The following is a 20,645-nucleotide window of genomic DNA, read 5'->3' on the forward strand; positions in this document are numbered from 1 at the left end:
TAAGAAGCAGAAACAAAACAGGACTGGGGTCCACATATATAATCTTTAAGGACATACTCCCAACAACCTCACCTGCTACAGTTCTACCACATCCCAATAGTCTATTGAAAATTTGAATCTATCATTGTATTAATCTATTGATGGAGACATAGTATAATGAAGGAATAGTTAGCTTTAATTATTAACCTGGGAAGAAAATGCCAGTGAAAGATTATCTAGATGAGGTTGGCTTGTAAACATGGATGTGGAAGATTATATTACTACAGCCTACTGTAGGAGGCACTATTCCCTAGGTAGAAGATTCTTAACTGTGAGAAAGCAAGCTCAGAACAAGTATACATATAATATTTTTTTTCTTTTCTGCTTCTTGACTACCATGCAATGTGATCAACTGTCTCCAGCTCCTGTCACTGTGACGTCTCTGAAATAATGGTGGGTTTTCTCTGCCTTTATTTATTTCTCTTGAGGCAGGGCCTCACTCTGTATCCCTCGCTGGGCTGGAACTTGCTGTATAGGCCAAGCTGGACTCAAACTCATAGATACCTGCCCGCCTCTGACCCCCCCCCCAAGTTCTAATATTAAGGAAACACAACATGACACCTGGCCCCACCTTGCTTTTGAAACAGGGTCTCTCACTGAACCTACAGCCTGAAGAGCAAGCTAAGCTGGTTGACCAGAACGCCCCCAGGAGATGCTTGTTTTCACCTCCCCAGCTCCGAGGTGCATTTTTATGGTTTGTGTGGCTCCTTGACTTTTTAGGCTTCTGCATTTTTTTTTTAATATTTATCGTTTCCCAAACCTGCTCAATTTTTCCCTCCATTGTTCATTTTAGATATTTTCTGTTGATCTATCTTTTGTTTTGCTGGCTCTTTCCTCTGTCTCCATTCTGCATACATCAAGTGAACTTTTCATTTTAGCTGCTGGATTTTGCAGCTCTGAACTTTCTGTATCTTTTTTCTTTCATGAGAATTTCTATTTTTCCAACAGCTTGAATAGTGTTCAGGACTGCTTGTTGGAATACTTATATGGCAAGTATTTTTAAATCATTGTGAAAGAGATCCGAATCTCTATCATCTTTTTTTTCATTTTTTCTCCTTTATTAATTTATTCTTGTTACATCTCAATGGTTATCCCATCCCTTGTATCCTCCCATTCTTCCCTCCCTCCCATTTTCCCCTTATTTCCCTCCCCTATGACTGTTCCTGAGGGGGATTACCTCCCCCTGTATATGCTCATAGGGTATCAAGTATCTTCTTGGTAACCTGCTGTCCTTCCTCTGAGTGCCACCAGGTCTCCCCCTCCAGGGGACATGGTCAAAGGTGAGGCACCAGAGTATGTGAGAAAGTCATATCCCACTCTCCACTCTACTGTGGAGAGTGTTCTGACCATTGGCTAGATCTGGGTAGGGGTTTAAAGTTTACCGCCTGTATTGTCCTTGGCTGGTGCCTTAGTTTGAGCGGAATCCCTGAGCCCAAATCTGCCTATCTGGTGCTATCTCAGAAAAATGGGAATAGGGCTTCCTCAAGAACCAGCTATTCTACTCCTTGGAATATACCCAGAAGATGCTCCAGCACACAACAAGAAAATTTGCTCAACCATGTTCATAGCAGCCTTATTCATAATAGCCAGAACATGGAAACAGCCTAAGTGTCCCTCAATAGAAGAATGGATAAAGAAACTGTGGTACATATACACTATGGAATACTATTCAGCTATTAAAAACAAGGAATTCCCGAAATTTGTCGATGAATGGATTGAACTAGAAATGATCATAATGAGTGAGTTAACCCAGAAGCAGAAAGACTCAAATGGTATATACTCACTTATATCTGCATATTAGCCCAAGGGGCATGTCCCACGAAAGCCTTCACTTACCAGGATACTGAGACAGAGGGGAGGACATCCTATTGGGACTCTAGATGAGAGAAGCATGGGAGAATGGCAAAGTAGAAGGATCCAGAGGGTCCTAGAAGCCTACAAGTAGAAACTCTATCATCTTGGTGTTCGTGACTGTTGATTGTGTTCATTTGCACAAGTTGAAAGTTTCATAGCTACAGTAGAGTTTGTGGTTTTTTATTATGTCCTAGACAATTTAGATATTACTTTATGATATTGTGGTTCCTATTTGAGTCTTCTAGTCTAGAAGATAATCTGTTTAGTTTATGAAACACAATCTTACTTTACCTTTTCAGGCCGTGGTCCAAATGCACATTTACTTTTCGGTCTCTGCTCAGATATGTACTACGCAGAAATTACTGTGAAATCTGGGTGGTGCTCAGTTTCCCAGAATTTCTCTGTTGTTTCTGTTCAATTTCACACTTGAGCTGCTAAGAGGTCAGCACAGAATTTCATAGGCAGATTTTAAAAATTACTTTCTTTAGTTCCCTTCTCTTGGTAATATCCCTGTCACTTCCAAGTTGAAAGGGAGAGGTATAGCTTTCTTTCTTTTCTTTTTTTTTAAAGATTTATTTATTATGTATACAGTGTTCTGCCTGTATGGATGCCTGCACATCAGAACAGGGCACCAGATCTTATTACAGATGGTTGTGAGCCACCATGTGGTTGCTGGGATTTGAACTCAGGGCCTCTGGAGGAACAGTCAGTGACCTTAACCTCTGAGCCATCTCTCTAGCCCAGTGCTTCTCTTTCACTGTTGAGTTTTGTTTGTTTGAGACAGTCTTACTCTATAGGCCAGACGGCATTAGAACTCAACTGTATAACACAGGCTTGCCTTGAATTCATGGTGATCTTCCTGCCACAGCTTTCTAAGTGCTAGAATGTTCTGTATGGGACACAATGCCTGGCTACCAGTGTACTTCTTAAGTCCCACAATTTTCTTTAGCACACCTCTGAGTCTCCTGATGACCACAAAACTCTTTTATCAACTTCGTCCAGATTATTTATTTTTAATTAATGAGAGGAGTAGAGTGGAGCATGTTACTCCATCTTGTCTAGAACTCAAAGTCCACTATCAGAGTTTGTTGCTGATTTATCCTCATTCTCCACGTCTCCTGTGAGTTCGAGGCCAGCCTGGTCTACAAAGCGAGGCTAGGACAGCCTAGGCTACACAGAGAAACCCTGTCTCGGAACAAAGCAATACAAAAGTAGCACAGGAGAGGGAAGGGAAGGGAGAGTGTGTGCTGGGGGTGAGGGTGGGGGAAGGGAAGGAGAGAGAGGGAAGCAGGGAAGAGAGAAGAGAGCGCATGAGAGAGAGAACCCAAAACATCTGGTTTATATAGTGAATGTCTGGGAGAAAAGAAACCCCACCCCTCAGTAGAGGGCAAGCCATGCAAGCCACGCCCTGCAGCAGGGCCTAACATCCCAGCCTTTTGTTGCTATTTAGTGAATAAGGGACATAGAAATCTGGTCTTTTGCCTTCTTCCGGCTGACCTTTAGGGCAGCGACAGGGTGTCAAAAGACTGAAATGTTGGCCAAGTCCAGGAAAAGCAGGCTGTCGTATTTGCTGTCCAGTATCTGTGAGGCCCAGCTGTGGCTAAGAAACTGCAACTGCGTTCTGGATGCAGCGCCTGGCAGGATGCTGAAACACATGTATGATAGGAGCAAGATAAAGTTCAGGAGTTTACATGGGAAACTTTTCGGCCTCTGGGTTTGGCAGTTGGGGGAGGGGAGTCCCAAACCCAGGGAATGGGGGAGGATCCCACCCTCTGAAATAAGGAAATACTTATGGATTCCAGTGGCTCTCCTGAAGCTTCCATAATCTTTTTAAGTTAGACCATTTAACATTTGATTAATGTTAAAGCTCTGAACATTCTAAATACAACAGTAGTATACTGATGGAAAACTTTTTATGTCCCTTAAATCACTTTCATATTACCAACCTTAAACCACCTTGGTTAGGATATGAATGGCAGAGCTGTACTGAGGAATAGAATCATTCCACGAAGCAGACCCACTTAAGAAGTTCATTAGGGAATACAGAGACAGTCTCTGGAAATACAAGAGAGAAAAGAGAGAGAGAGAGAGAGAGAGAGGAATGGGAGGAGTTCCCTTTATAAACTACCTAGCGCAGAGGGTGCACACGCGGTTTACAGGGCCTGAGTCCTGCCGGTAGATGGTGACGTGTTTCCACCAACATGCTTCTGGAGTGGCTTTGGTGTTGCCTGTTTTCCCACTGTCATCAGGGCTTTTGAGGATGATTGTATCACTGGCTTATTACTAACAACCTTCTCACTCTCAAACACGTCTTAGATCCTCAGACTTTACATAAACTTTCCACTTTTCTGAGAAGACAGTAAAAAGATAGAAAAGTTGTTTTTCAACCCTGGCCACTCAGTACCTTCCAAGATGGCCTCAGGGATGTTCTATACTTTCTGAGAAAAACCACACCCTCATACCTGTCCTGAACACCTGACGACAGCACATGATGTCCCAAGCTCAGCCTGTCCTGAACACCTGACAGCACATGATGTCCTGAGCTCAGCCTGTCCCGAACACCTGACAGCACATGATGTCCTGAGCTCAGCCTGTCCCAAACACCTGACAGCACATGATGTCCCAAGCTGAGCTCTTGCCCCCTCCGGGATAAAATAACTAGTAACCAATCATTTTAAAGGGCATTCTTAAGACCCAACCATGGTCCAACAACTCTGCTTAACTGCCAATTCTGTTTCTGTAAGAGTATGAAAGACCCAAGCTTTGCTTATTCGGGGTCTTCCAGTTCAATGGAGCTTGGGAGACCCCGTCCTGATGGATCAATAAAGCATCCCCTGCTATTTGCATCGGACTGGACTCTCGTGTCTCATTGGGCTCCCGGAAGTAGGACCTAGGCAGGAAGTAGGACCTAGGCGGGAAGTAGGACCTAGCCTTCAGGCCTTACAGCAGCTGAAGCCTTGGTTTTTGCTGTTAAACTAATCTTCAAACCCAGAGACCTGAGAAAGATAAACTGCCACGGGGAGCATACTCCAAGCGGCCTAAGTATTGATTAAGATGACAGAGGCTTACCCGTATCCCGAAGGCCTTCCCCATAAGCTTCTATGGAGTCAGTGCCTCCATTCTGGGCACAGATCTTAGGGCAGCATCGCAGCATCAGTCCTGGCCCAGCAAATCTGAGGTCTTTCTGTGGAAGAGGACTTTGGGCGGATAACCGACCTTATTTTGTGTGGGCAAATTGGGGTTGTCATCTCTCTAGGTGTCCACAGTTCTGGGCAGGGCCTTTGTAGCAGGCCAGTTGGGGCAGATTTGCCCAGTATCATAGACCAGGCGGCGTCATATCTGGTTGCATCTGAGTCTTCTTGGATGCCTTGGGGTCACGGCTAGAAGCTGGGGTCTCTGTCACATTGAGCTTTTTTATTAAGCATTTAAATGTGCTTATTCTACAGATTCTCTGGTAGGGTTGAGGACCATCATCTATAAAAACACAGCTGATCTAAACAAAAGGTAGCTCCAGGTGAGGGGGTGGGGGGTAGGGCAGTCTTCAGGAATGCCAGAAATGCATAGGCTTCCCTTGGAGGGGTGGGTTTGGAGAGAGGGGTTGGGACCATGTGGGGGAGGGGGAGGGGGTAAAGGCACACTTAAAAACAAAACAAAACAAAAAACCCTGGACAGATGCAGTTTGGGAAATTTTTCATGCAGATACCCAGTGGCAATCTTGTCTACCAGCCTTTGCCAAATCACAAGACCATGGAAGTGGTGTCCCTATTCGATATCCTGTGACTGCTTAAATTTGGTGAGGTAAATCCATGAACAGATATCTCTGGAATGTGAGATTACCTCGAAACAAAGGTCTGGCTTTGTTCCGGAGGACTCGTTCTCCTATCCTATGGCCGCATCTTCACAGAGCCAAATCCAAGGGAGTCTTGGACACCCCAAATCGGCACCCGGTGCCTTTTGGCAGCAGGTAGAGGGCAGCTCATGCTAGCCACGCCCCGCAGCAGGACCTAACAGCACCAAAGTAAATGCTTTCAGAAGTACATTTTTCCTCCCCCATACTTTCCAATCTCTGTAAATAAAAATCTTATTCCACAGGGGGCTCAAATCATTCTTTATTTCACTTTTATGCCTTTCCTATTTGGGCCCATCGGTACTTCTCATTGACTCTGCCTTTAACAAGAACACATTCCTCAGCATTTGTCCACTCGCCTTCCTGGTTCATCCCAGTATCAACTGTGACCCGGATCACTGCAGTAGCAGTCTGTTTCCCAGGCTCTCATTCTGGCCTTCCCTCTGTTCTGCATTTTCACGTGAGCCTTTTGACATGTCAGCCAGACCATATTATACCTTTTTTCCCAGACACTTCTTGAGTCCAACTCATAGCTCTGTTTGTGTCCCTGCCTACTCTGACGTTACCAATCCATTTCCCAGATTCTCGACTGTATACTTCCATGTGAAGTTTAAAGAAGTGGAAAATTTCCTCAAATGTAAATGGATTTATACATTTACATATCTGTGTAATAACTAATGTATATATATATATGTATATATATACATTTATATATCTCAAATAGCAAAAGCAATCTTGATGGCATATGTATGGAGCCATACTAAGATTATCACTTCATATTCATAGGTCTGGTGAAGCAGCACCTCACCCACCATGGTAGGGCTTTTCTTGAATGGATGGCACATGTAAATTAGCATGCTAATGTGCCACATGAAACACTTCTTTGTCACAGATGGAGTGAAATGGGATTTTAAAGTTGAAGTACAGTACTTATTACATCTGGTGTAATAAGCTTGTGTGCAAATATTTCTTGTCCTCTGGGAAATTCTCTAGGCCCAAAAGGCCATTCTAAAAGGTCCCATGGCTCCTGTTTGATAAATGCGTAAAACCATTCACACAGGAAGATTTTGCATTCTGATCACAAGCCTGACCAAAACCAAATCCCCATTCCATATGGGTGAAAAGAAACTCCCACATACATACATCTGTGAGTGGTTTCTACTGCCCTAACAAAGAGACACAGCCTGGGGAAGGGAGTTTAGTCAACAGAAATGCATTGTCTGACAGAGCTAGAAGTCCAAGTACAAGATATTGGCAGGGTTAGTTCTTCCTGAGGCCATGGGGTCAAAATTTGGTGTAGATCTCCTTCCCTAGGTGGCTATATTTTCCATGTCTCATCATGCCTTCTTTTCATGGATCTACCTGTGTGCAAATCTCCCTTTTTTATATAAAGACATTAATTCTATTAGATGAATTCTAAAAGCTTCACTTTATCTTAGTTACCCCTGTAAAGACTGTCTCTAGCCCGGCGTGGTGGTGCATGCCTTTAATCCCAGCACTCGGGAGGCAGAGGCAGGCGGATCTCTGTGAGTTTGAAGCCAGCCTGGTCTACAAAGTGAGTCCAGGACAGCTAAGGTTAACACAGAGAAACCCTGTATCGGGGGAAAAAGATTGCCTCTAAATAATATCACATCTTTTAGGTACAGAGGGTTAGAACCTCAACATAAAAGTTCTGGGGAAACTCTGCTTAACTACTACACAGTCTAGCAGGGACTCACCTTGTTCTGTCACTGAAAGGCACTGTTGCTTCATTGTCCTAGTTGATAGTGCTCAGTATAGTTAGACTAGGAGGTTAGAATGTATAGCATGAAACACATTTTCTGAAAACCAAAGGAAAGAGTCAATTTAGCCTTAAACTCCAGATTCCTGACTGAAGATGGAGCTTATTGAGCACGATTAGCAGAAGACCCTGGGTTCCATCTCTAGCACAGAAGACAAAACCAAAAGTAAACAAGATCCTTCAGGCTCTTGAGGGACACCCTAATGGCAAACCTCAAATATTGTGATTCAGCTGTAGATTACTGATAATTGTGGAGCAAGAAGTCATGAGACCAGGGGAGTGGGCCTGGAGTAAGAATGTTGTCGTGAAAAGATAGAAAAGTTGTTTTTCAACCCTGGCCACTCGGTATGTTCTGAGATAGCCTCAGGGATGTTCTATACTTTCTGAGAAAAATCACACCCTCATACCTGTCCCGACCACCTGACAACAGCACATGATGTCCTGAGCTCAGCCTGTCCCAAACACCTGACAGCACATGATGTCCCAAGCTGAGCTCTTGCCCCCTCCGGGATAAAATAACTAGTAACCAATCATTTTAAAGGGCATTCTTAAGACCCAACCATGGTCCAACAACTCTGCTTAACTGCCAATTCTGCTTCTATAAGAGTATAAAAGACCCAAGCTTTGCTTATTAGGGGTCTTCCAGCTCAATAGAGCTTGGTAGATCCCGTTGGGATGGATTAATAAAGCATCCCCTGCTATTTGCATCAGACTGGACTCTGGTGTCTCATTGGGCTCCGGGAACTAGGACCTAGCTTCCAGGTCTTACAGTCGAGGTGTGTCCAAACCCCAGAAATCTCGTTCTGAGATTGGCAGGAGTAGGACCAATCCCTCTCTGCCCCAGGCAGGCACCCCTACCTAAATTAATAATACAAACGAATGGTGTTGGATAACAAGGGTTGGTGGATACCGATGCAGGCATCACAATTATTTCAAACAATTTTGTAATCCAAGTTGGCCACTTCAAAAGGTTTATACAGAAATTATAGAGATTGGTAAATTATCCCAAATACAACAAAGCATATGGTAGTTTAAGTGTATGGGACCAGAAGGGCAGACAGGGAAGCTGAGACCCTATGTGGCTGACATACCCATAAATCTATGGGGAAGGGATCTCTTACAACAATAGGGTACTCAGATTAATATTCCTGCAATTACAGAGATAAGCAATGATGAAGCTAGGGGTGAAATGGCACATGCTTCTGGGAAAGGTATTAAAATGAATAATCAGGAGCAACCGCAAGCTATACCCATTGTCCGGGCTACAGGTCATGTAGCCTGGTAGCCCGGTTAAAACTCCTCTCCCCTTATAAAGTCATGTCCATCAGCATTTGGAATTCCTCCTTATGCAAATAAGGCACCCACAGTGCCCTGACCTTGGTCAATAGTGTACACTCACCCCAAAAGTCCCTACCCACACCCAAAGGTTTAAAGTTTCTTTCATTCCCCCTCATTACTTGAGCTGTCTCACTAAAGCTGTAGCCTAAGATTTTGTTCTCTTTGTATTCACAGCCACCTGAGGTCTCTTCTGCTCCCAGCTGTTCCACCTTGTCCCCTCTGAGGATCCCCCAGTAGCTATCAATGGCTGAGGCAAGTTGATCCAAGCTGCTAGGGGAGGTGGAGCCTGAATGGCAAGAGCATTGATCAGATTATTCTAGAGTATGTTAATGATTTGGGGCTGGAGAGATGGCTCAGCTGTTGGGTGCACTCCTGCTCTTTCAGGGGACCAGAGTTTGGTTCCCAGCTCCCTTGTCAGGTGACTCATACCACCTGTAACTCTAGGGGCCTGTCTCCACCTCCCATTCCATCATAACTGCTGGCATTGCAGGCATGAGATACTGTATCTGGCTTTTTAGTTGGTTCTCTCCATACACTATGAGAGTCCTGGAGATTAAATTCAAGTTATCAGTCTGTTGACAGCAGCCTTACAAGCTGAGTTATCTCACTGACTCTGCATCTGTTTGTATTTTTTAATGTGGGTTCTATGTGTTAAGTAAACTAAGTATCAAATTTGAGTCTTTGTGTTTGTCTAGCTAGTACTTTTATATTAGGAGCCATCTCTCCAGCCCCTCCCACTTAGATTTTTTTTGAGACTGGGCCTCACTATGTAGCCCAGGTTGGCCTTGAAGTTGTGGCCTTCAGCTTCTGACTTCCTAAATGGTGGCATTACAGGCGTGTGCCATGATGTTTGCCTTGCATGAACTTTAAAAATTGTTCTGGAGCATCCTACAACAAGCCCAGTAAACTTTCAGCCAACTCTGAACCAGGAATTCAATGTGTTTGATACATTTAATACATTTGGTAGAGTTTTCTTATCAACTTGAAAGCAAAGTATGGATGAAATTTAGGAGTGGGTTTCTTTCTGCTAACAAAGAAACAAAAAATGATAAGAACTCAGACTTTCTTAATTAGGAAGCAGAAGTGTCAGTCTGTAAATGTTTAGAGAAAAGAAAAGCTTGTAGTCATACTAATTTAAATCTGAAATACTGGGCCTGCACATAAATTTCAAGGTACTAACTTAGCTTTCTTAGCAGACGATTGGAAAGTATTTGATTAAATGTGTGCCTCTGGTCATCAGAATGTTTGTGCATTTGCCTTTACAGATTGCTAGTGAGTCTAGGATGTATGCATTGGGATTTTGCTTGGGACTATCTGGCTCTAATAGCTAATCACTGACTGGCTTTCATCAGCCTACACCTCTTTGCTTCTCTGCCCCCCGCCACTTGAGGATTTCATGAGCTGTGGCAGATCTGAGATACTGTAGGCAAACAGGCTTTGTTCTTTAACCATGTACTATGCTCACATGGAGGCATTCAGAAGCCAAAGGGTGTGCTTACTTCGGCAGCACATATACTAAAATTGGAAGGATACAGAAGCCAAATGGTATGTGAAAAAAAAATACAGAGCATGTGTACATTTAGATCCAGATGCCTCAAGAAATAATATATCTGATACCTTTGGGCAGGCCATGTATTTTATTTGTATTTCATGTGTAGGAGTGTTTTGCCTGCATGTATGTATGTATGTATGTATGCATGTATGTATGTGTAATATGTGCATGCCTAGTGCCTATGGAGACCAAAAGGGGACTTCTGATCCCCTGTAACTGGAGTTAAGGATGGTTGTGAGCTGCCATGGAAATGCTGGGAATAGAATCCTCTACAAGAACAGTAAAGTACTTTTAATGACTGAGCCATCCCTCGAGCCTCAATATTTCTTTTTTGGAAGACAGAGTCTCACTATGTAGCCCTTGCTACATAACCTGGGACTTCCTATGTAGACCAGGCTAGCCTCAGACTCAGAGATCTGACTGTTCCCCCTGCCAAAGCGCATGGGTAACACCATGCCCCGCTAGACAGGTAGTTTTACAGTACAGCTAATGAAATGTAAACTTTAGAGTCCTTTGCTTGCATGAATCTTGCATATAACCTAGGAAAAGCCCTGGTTATTTTGCCATAATCATTTGAACTATGTTTCTTTAAAAAGACATGGTACACATTACAAAAAAACTTCAGACTCTCTAAGTCTTGAGTTTCTTCCGGTCTTTGAGTGAGTTATTGTTGATTACACGCCATTTTCTGCACGCCCCTCCCTGACTCACATGTGCATCCTTGTCTGAAAAAATGTGCTTGCTGTGCAGCTGGGTGTTGTGGTGGGGAGAAGCGGAAGTGAAAATTGTACCAAACCTAGCAGAAAAGCTCAGAGGGAAAATGTTTGTCTAGGATAACCCTTGGTGTGTTTTGTTCATTTATGTTTTGTTTTGTTTTTCTTTGTTAGAAAGCAAAGGGGAGGGAAGGAAAGAAAACAAATTCTACTTTTTATAAGCACCCGGGTGACTGGGTCTGCTTAGGTATAGGCTAGCTACATAATGCTAACAGTTTGTGTGTGTGTGAGAGAGAGTTTTTGGAATTATTATTAGAGATAACTTTTTAAAGGGCAGCTGAACTTACTATGTAGTCCCAGCTGAATTATACCTTGTGATTCTCCTGCCCCAGTTTTCTGGATGCTAGGATTACAGGTATGTGCCACATTTGACTTTTATAATATATTTCCTTAACTAAACTTTTGTATTGTGACGTCAGTTATATTGTCCAATCATTCCCTGCAACACACACTGTTTTCAAATTATATAACTGTTGATGGGTGACAATCATGTCAACTGAGATTCTAGGTATCGGATGAGAACTTATTTTACTATATACACAGGAAGAGGAAACTAGCAAAATCTTTTATAGGTTGAATGAAACGAGAAGCAGCTCTCTCTTTTTTATAAAGCAAAATCCTAAGGACAAAAACAGATTTTTGAGCTCAGGACAACACCCCCTTGCTCAACCACAGGCCGCATCTGCCAGAAAATCAGATAGCCTGCAGTCCGACCTTCTCTCTTATCTGTTCCAGAGCAGACCCAATCCCTCTGGCACTGCAACAGAACACCAGCTGCAGCTTCCCTTCCCCCACTCCATGCCTCTCGTGGCTTCCACAGACCTTCCCTTCCGAACCTCCCCCCCCTCCCTTTCCTCCAGCTTACTGTTTCCCAGCCTCAAACCCCAGCAGGCATTCCCTAGGAACACACCAGCCCAATGGAGCAGGGCAGTAAAACAAGTAACACACAGCTGTCCCACTCTCTGAAAATCCAAAGAGGAAACAAAAGAAAAAAAAAAAAACAAGGAAGAAAACATCCACCCAACAAAGACAAACCCAGAAATCAGCATCTAGAGCTATAATCACCCCAAACCCAGATGGCTAGACACCAGCATGAAAACACAACCAATAACAGCCAGGGTGGTATGGCTCCACTAGAGCCTGGCTAGCCTGCTGCAGCAGGCCCTAAATATTCCAACACAGCTGTAGCACAAGAAAAAACTTTAAAATTTACTGTATGAAGATGATAGAAGTCTTTAAAGAGGAAATGAATAAATCCCTTAAAGAAACCCTAAGACTCCCACAAACAAACAATTGGAGGAAATGAATAAATACCATAAAAGATGCCAGGAAACACAACCAAACAATTGGGGAATTGAATAAACCCCTTAAGGAAACCCAAGAAAATACAAACAAGTGAAGGAAACTAATAAAACTGTTCAAGGCCTGAGATGGAAATAGAAGCAATAAAGAAAACACAAACTGAGGAAATTCTGGAAATGAAAAAACAATCTAGCATTTCAAACAGAAACTACACAGTCAAGCTTTACCAACAGAATGCACGAAAGAACCTTGGGCATTGAGGATACCATAGAAACGGAGACATCAGTCAAAGAAAATATTAAATCTAAGCTAGGCATGGTGGGGCATGGCTTTACTTTCAGCACTCAGGGAATCAGAGGCAGGCGGATCTCTGTGAGTTCGAGGCCAGCCTGGTCTACAAAATGAGTCCAGGACAGCCAAGGCTACACAGAGAAACTCTGTCTCAAAAAACAAAAGCAAGCCAGGCATGGTGGCGCACGCCTTTAATCCCCACACTGGGGAGGCAGAGGCAGGTGGATATCTGTGAGTTCAAGGCCAGTCTGCTCTACAAAGTGAGTCCAGGACAGCCAAGGCTACACAGAGAAACCCTGTCTCAAAAACCCAAATTAATTAAATTAATTAATAAATAATAAATTAATTTTAAAAAGAATAAGATAATGATAGATATTAGGCTCAGATATTATGTTGTAGAGGAGTTTATTAAATGAGCATGGGGGGAGAGGGAAAAGGGGGAAGGAGTACCCAAGAGAGAGAGAGAGAGAAAGAGAGAGAGAGAGAGAACGTGGAGGATCTGTCTTTTATATGGCCAGGGCAGGGCCACTCCCCTATGGCAGGTAAGTGATAACATCACAGGTAGACAGACTGAAGCAGAATGCTAACATTTCTACCTTTTCCTATAATTTAAAAAAAAATGAGGAACGTTGGGCTGTTTTTTATAAGGTAAGTTAAAATGTATAAATGTAGGTTCATTGGAGGCAGCTTTTGGCTGCCATGTGAGGGGAAAAGACAGAGAGTAAAAAGCAATAGCAACAAAATGTCCAGATTGTATAGTGAAGGGGAAGGAAAAGTTCTGCCGAGGAGTGTTTGGGAAACCTGGAGCTGTTTGTCCTGGACCTGGAGCACACCATTTCAGCCTTTTGCAAACGGATAAGGGGCAAAGTAATCATCTTAACTGCTTCCTGCTGACAGTAGGGTGGCGCTAGAGGGTTTAAAAAGCTGACATGTTGGCCAGCTTCCCGAAGAACAGGCTGTTGCATTTGCTGTCCAGGGCAATGCAGGTCCAGCTAGGAGGAACAATGCAGGTCCAGCTAGGAGGAACAATGCAGTTCCAGCTGGCATGATCTGTGAGTTTGGACGGGAGCACTTGTGGGTAGCTGCTTTGACGATGTCCCAGATGTAGGAAGTCTGGCAGGATACTGGAACATGTATGTAGCAGAAGACACAGTTAGTAGGTTAGGGAGAAATTTCCCTTTAGGGGTACATTTGAAACTCTTGGGAGAGCAAAGAGAAAAAGCTTGAGACAATGCTGACAATTTGTGAGAATTTTGGGAGAGCAAAAAAAAAAAAAAAAAAAAAAAAAGGTCTGGGTATAGGGAGCTTCCTTTCATTTTACCCGATTGTTGGCAATAATTAAACAGTTTAGTTTTGGATCTAAGTTTGGTTACAGAGGCATGTAAGCTTAAAAACCCTTAATGTGGGCATAGGGATTTGAGATTCTCAGAAGGCATCCCAGAGGAGCCTGGAGAAAAAGTGTAAAGACTGTTTTTCATGGGGTGCAGCAGAAGCAGAAACAGTGGAAGCCAGTTCCTCCCCTCCAGTCAGTCATGCAGACCGGGCTTGTCAGCTGGTGTTGCTGCAGAAAGGTGGCAATCAGGTAGTTAGGGAGAGGGGAGTCCAAAACCAGTGAAAACGAGAGGAATCTCTGAGAAGACCAAATCTAAGATTAATAGGAATAAAAGAAGAAGACTCCAAGCACAAAGGCCCTGAAGAAAAAAAAATTTTTTTTGTTTTGTTATTCAAGACAAGCTTTCTCTGTGTAGCCCTGGCTGTCTTGAATTCACTTTGTAGACCAGGCTGGCCTGGAACTCACAGAGATCCGCCTGCCTCTGCCTCCTGAGTGCTGGGATTAAAGGTGTGCGCCACCACACCGAAAATATTTTCCACAGAATCACAGAAGAAATTTTCCCGACCTAAAGAAGGAAATGACTATAAAGTTACAAGAAGCATACAGAACACCAAATAGACTTGACCAGAAAAGAAAATCCCCTCACCCCAAATCAAAACACTAAACATACAGAACAAGGAAAAAACATTAAAAAGCTGCAAGAGAAAAAGACTGAGTAGCATATAAAAGCAGATCTATTAGAATTATACTTGAATTCTCAATGAAGACATTAAAAGCCGGAAGGGATAGCCCGGCCTGGTGGCACACGCCCTTAATCCCAGCACTTGGGAGGCAGAGGCAGGCAGATCACTGTGAATTCGAGGCCAGCCTGGTCTACAAAGTGAGTCCAAGACAGCGAAGGCTACACAGAGAGGCCTTGTCTCAAAAAACCAAAAAAAAAAATCTATACTTTATAATACTTACTGCTCTTGTTTAGACTTTGTGAATCGCAGTGGGTCTTAGGTAGCCAACTGAATACAGTGGAAGTGATGTGTAGCTTCTGAGGTGATGGCGTACATAGCCTTATAGCATTTGCTTTGGTATGACGAATATTCACTTTTGGAGCCTAAGCACAACATATGAAGTCTAATTCTGCTGAAAAGATGAAAAAGATAGCCCCTGAGATTTCATATAGAATAATTCCTGACCAGCCTTTTGACTATTAGAGCTAGTCAAGCCTAGGCTGTAGACGCACTATGGATCAAAGTTGAGTTGTTGCTGTCAATTTGTACCTTAAAGTACAGAATCATGAGTAAAAGGAGCAATTTTTAAGCCATTAGGTTTTGGATGGTTTGTTACGCATGAATAGATAACTGAAATGCGCCTCCTCTTCCTTCCTCTTTCTTTGATTTAAAGTATGTCTCCTCAGATGAGAGCAGACTGAACAAGGGCGTGTCTTGTCAACAGAGGGAATTTTCTAGCTAACATTTCTAGGGTTACTGATTTCTTCATGCTGTAAAAACATATGGTTTCTAAGTAACAAGGAGGGCCCAAGGGAGGAATAGACATCTGAAGTCGATGGAGGGAGGGAGCAAGTGAGAGAGGGGGTGGGGAGGAGAACAGGGGTGAGAATCAGGTGTGGGAGAAAAGGAGGAGGGCCGAAAGAGAGAACTGAAATAGGTGTGGGGGCGTCTCTAAGATGGGGGAGGCTCCCAGGAGTCTAGGGTGGTGACCCTAGCTGAGACTCATAGCAGCGAGGATATGGAGCCTGAAGTGGCTACCTCCTGTAGCCAGGCGGGACTTCCAGTAGAGGGAGAGGGACACCAACCCATACCGAAAACCTTTGACCCAGCCAACCAATGACCGGCTCCACTTGAGTCACATGCCACCACTAATACTATTAATAATATTCTGCTGTACTTGTAGACAGGCGCTTAGCATAACAGTCATCTGAGTGGTTTCATCCATCAGCTGATGAAAACAGATGTAGAGACCCACAGCCAAACATTTGGCAGGGAAGCTTGTAGAAGAGGGGAAGGAAAGATTGAAAGAGCCAGAGAGGTCAAGGACACCACAAGAAAACCTACAGAATCAACTAGCCTGGACCCATAGGGACTCACAGAGACTGAATCACCAAGCAGAGAGCATCTGTGAGTCAGATCTAGGCCCCACACACATATGTAACAGATGTACGGCTTGGTCCTCATGTGGGACCTCTAACAGCAGAAGCAGGGGCTGCCTCTGACTCAACAGCCTGCCTTTGCATCCCTTTCCCCTAACTGGACAACCTTGCTTAGTATCAATAGAAGAGGATGCGTCCAGTCCTACTTGATATGCCAAGGTAAGTTGATACCCATGGAAGTTCTCCCCTTCTCTGAGAAGAAAGGGAGGGGGTATCAAGGGAGGAGAAGGGAGGTGAGAGGGAGGGGCTGGGAGGAGAAGAGGGAGGGTAACTTCTTACCAGAAAGTAAAATTAATTAAGTAATTAATTAATGGAAAAAATAATGACTTCAAAGCTGTCTTCTGAGAACTAGGTCACGTCTATGGTCAAGACATAGGAGAAGCCCGGTGTGGTGGTGCACGCCTTTAATCCCAGCACTCAGGAGGCAGAGGCAGGTGGATCACTGTGAGTTTGGGGCCAGCCTGGTCTATAAAGTGAGTCCAGGACAGACAAGGCTAACATGGAGAGACCCTGTCTCAAAAAAAAAAAAAAAAAAAAAAAAAAAAAAAAAAGAAAGAAAGAAAGAAAGAAAGAAAGAAAGACATAGGAGAACCAGTACTATCTCTGAAGTTTGTGGCCAGGCACTACTCAACATTGTAATACAGACGAATATGTGTATAAAGCTAAACATAAAGGGAAGTTTTCCACAGAAAGAAGTAACAGGATATAAATAATGAGAAGGGTCCAGGCAGAAGGAATAATTGAACTTTGCTTGTGCCTAGAACAGTACCTTTCCAGGAGTTGTTTACCACCTATGTTATGCCTTTTTTGTTTTTGTTTTGTTTTGTTTCATTTTTGAGGCAGGTTTCTCTGTGTAGCCTTGGCTGTCTTGGACTTGCTTTGTAGACCAGGCTGGCCTTGAGCTCACAGAGATCTGCCTACTTACCAGAGTGCTAGGATTTAAAGGCATGGACCACTAAGCCCTGCTCACTACCTACTTTTTTGTTTGTTTCTTTTGTTTTGTTTTCGAGACAAGGTTTCTCTGTGTAACAGAGCCCTGGCTGTCCTGGACTCTCTTTGTAGACTAGGCCGGCCTCCGACTCTCAGAAACCTGCCTGCCTCTGCCTCCCAAGTACTGGGATTAAAAGGCTTGCGCCAGCTCTGCCCGGCCACCACCTACTTTTATAATATGGAACTCATTCCTTCCATTGTGACAATTAGAACATGCACGCATATGCATCTATAGACAATTAACTGGCAAAAAATTGTCTGATTTGCTCCCTTCAGAGTCTGATTTAACATATAAAGAGTTCATTGTAATACTGGGACTGAAAAGCCAGGAAGTCTCGGAGTGGCAGTTGGCAACAATGTATATGCTGATTAGTAAGTACAGAGCTGGTTTGCAAAAAAAATAGTCTTGGGAATTCGTGGTGGGAAGAGCTAAAGAAAGTCAGGGAGAAAAAAAAGAAAGATTTAGGCCAGATGACAAAGGCCTATAATCCCAGCTACTTGGGATATAGAAGCAGGGGGACTCAGTTTAAGACCTATCCGATTACCGGGCAATTTAGCCAATTTCTTTAATTTGAATTTTTAAAAAATGCATTCACTTTACATGGCAATCGTAGCCTCATCCCTCATTTCTTCCCGATTCCACCCTCCTATCCCTCCCTCTTCCCCCATTATGCCCCTCCCCTAGTCCGCAGAGAGAGGGAGCCCTTCTCCCCTATCAACTGGCCCCAGCCTACCAAGTCTCATCAGGGACTGCCTGCACCCTCTTCCTCTGTGACCTTGTAAGGCACCACACCAGGGGATGCGATCAAAGAGCAGGCAACAGAATCCATGGCAGGGACAAACCCTGATCTCCTTCCTAGGGTTTGGGTAGAGCATGGTGCTAATAACACCAAGGTCAAGGGTTCGATCCCCATATAGGCCACAAGCAGAAAATTTTAGAAGCCTCAGGTGCCTCAGTTGGTAAAGCATCAGACTTTAAGTTTGGAGGTCTGGGGTTCAAACTCAAATTTTAAAGTGTTAGCTGTGCGTGGTGGCGCACGCCTTTAATCCCATGACTTGGGAGGCAGAGCCAGGCGGATCACTGTGAGTTTGAGGCCAGCTTGGTCTACAAAGTGACTCCAGGACAGCCAAGGCTACACAGAGAAACTCTGTCTCAAAAAAACAAAACAAAAAAAATTTTTTAAGTCTTTTCTAAAGGCACAAGGAGATGTTGAAGATACAGCTTGGTGGCAGAACACTTGCCTAGCATGTGCAAGGCCTTAGTTCAATCTCTAGTACCTTGAAAGAAAAAAAAGTAAGAGGGAACAAAAGAGATCACTAATCCTACCTTTGTTTATTAGCCTTCTAGTCTTGGATATTCTTGAGTGGGTAGAGGGCTATGTGGAAAAAAGGAGACATTGTCTCAAGTAGCCCAGCCTGGTCTTGAACTCCCTCCTGCTTTTACCTATTGAATGTGGGAATATATCACCACACCCAATTTCAATGTAATTTTAGTTTAATTTAATTTGGGATTAGACTGACAGTGGGATGAGAGTTAACAGAGAGGAGTTTCGGCCTTTAGTTCACTTGAAGATCTCTGAAAAAACTTACAGGTTGATTCAGGTTTTGTTTCATGTTTGAGTTTCTCATGAGAACGTATTTTTTTTGTTGTTGTTGTTGTTGTTGGCGGTGATGATGGTGATTTTTGGAGACAGGATCGCTCTGTGTAGCCTTGGCTGTCCTGAACTTGCTTTGTAGACCAGGCTGACCTTGAACTCACAGCGATCTACCTGCCTCTGCCTCCCGAGTTCTGGGATCAAAGGTGTGCGCCACCACCCCCGGTGAGAACGTATTTCTTTTTTCTTTTCTTTTCTTTTTTTTTTTCTTTTTTTTGCTTTACTTTAATTGTTTGTTGATTTCTTTTTTCTTTTCTTCTTTTTTTGTTAATTTACTCTTGTTAAATCTCAATGGTTATCCCATCCCTTGTATCCTCCCATTCCTTCCTCCCTCCCATTTTCCCCTTATTCCCCTCCCCTATGACAGTTCCTGAGGGGGATTACCTCCCCCTGTATATGCTCATAGGGTATCAAGTCTCTTCTTGGTAACCTGCTGTCCTTCCTCTGAGTGCCACCAGGTCTCCCCCTCCAGGGGACATGGTCAAAGGTGAGGCACCAGAGTATGGGAGAAAGTCGTACCCCACTCTCCACTCAACTGTGGAGAATGTCCTGACCATTGGCTAGATCTGGGTAGGGGTTTGAAGTTTACAGTCTGTATTGTCCTTGGCTGGTGCCACAGTTTGAGCAGGACCCCTGGGCCCAAGAGAACGTATTTCAAAGCAATAAGTTTTAGAGATTACTGCTCCAAAGTTAGTCTTATTGAGATGTGTCTTTGTGTAGAGCATTATCCACGAGGGACAGAGCTCCCATAGGCACTAGAAGGCCAAGGCAGATGCATTTCTATTTCTTTATCAATGACAAATTTGAGAGGAAGAAGATGAAGATAAGAAAAGGCTCCAGGCACCACAGGATCTGAATTTTTCTAGTTCCTGCTCAGTTCTTCTCACTGTGGCCACAGAGTCATCCTTGGATCTCTGCTTCTTACTGTACACTCTGCAGTGATCAAAGTTTTATATTCTATGAATATAAACCAGCAGCAAGGCTCTACTACAAAACTACCCTCACATAGAACTTTAATCTGACTACAGAAAAAAGGTATAATGGACAGCTTTTATTGTCCAAGATTTGGAACTTAACTTTTGAGTCTTTTATAATTCTTAAGCACTGTACATTTTTTCCTGATTATGCAAAAAGGACAGGAAATGAAAGAAGGAACAATCTTAATGTCCCAATTAAGTCAGATGCTCCTTTATAATCCACATTAAGTTTGACAGGTATGGTCAAGTAAAATGATAACCAAATTTGAAACTGAAATGATGTGCCTTTGATGTCCTATCATGATGGTTTAATACTGTATTTCAGAGAAATCAACTTATCTATTATGAAAGCAATGCATGGGTATTATACTCAAAGTCCACCGAAATACAACAAAAGCTAATACATGTGTATATTTTTCTATCTTCAGGCAAACTTTGTACCATTTGCTTTGAACAGATCTGATTGTTTATATGACAGGTTTTACATCCTTTATTGGACTTTGCACTGCTTGCGTTCTTAAAATCCCTTTTGTGGTAACTTCACATACCTACCTTACCTCCGCAACCACGTCACTTTCACTGGAAAGAGATAGGGGAAAGCTTATATGTGCCTCTGTCATTATATACTTACAATCATTTGATAGACATGTTATTGAGCACCTAGTCTGAGAGATTCAAAGGTACATGCCCCTTCACCATATCTCTTTGCTCTCAAAATCAATTCCTTACTGTTCTAGAAAAGAGGCAATACTC

The sequence above is a fragment of the Acomys minous genome, assembly GCF_964271855.1.
Source record: "Acomys minous genome assembly, chromosome: 7".
Lineage (NCBI taxonomy): Eukaryota > Metazoa > Chordata > Mammalia > Rodentia > Muridae > Acomys > Acomys minous.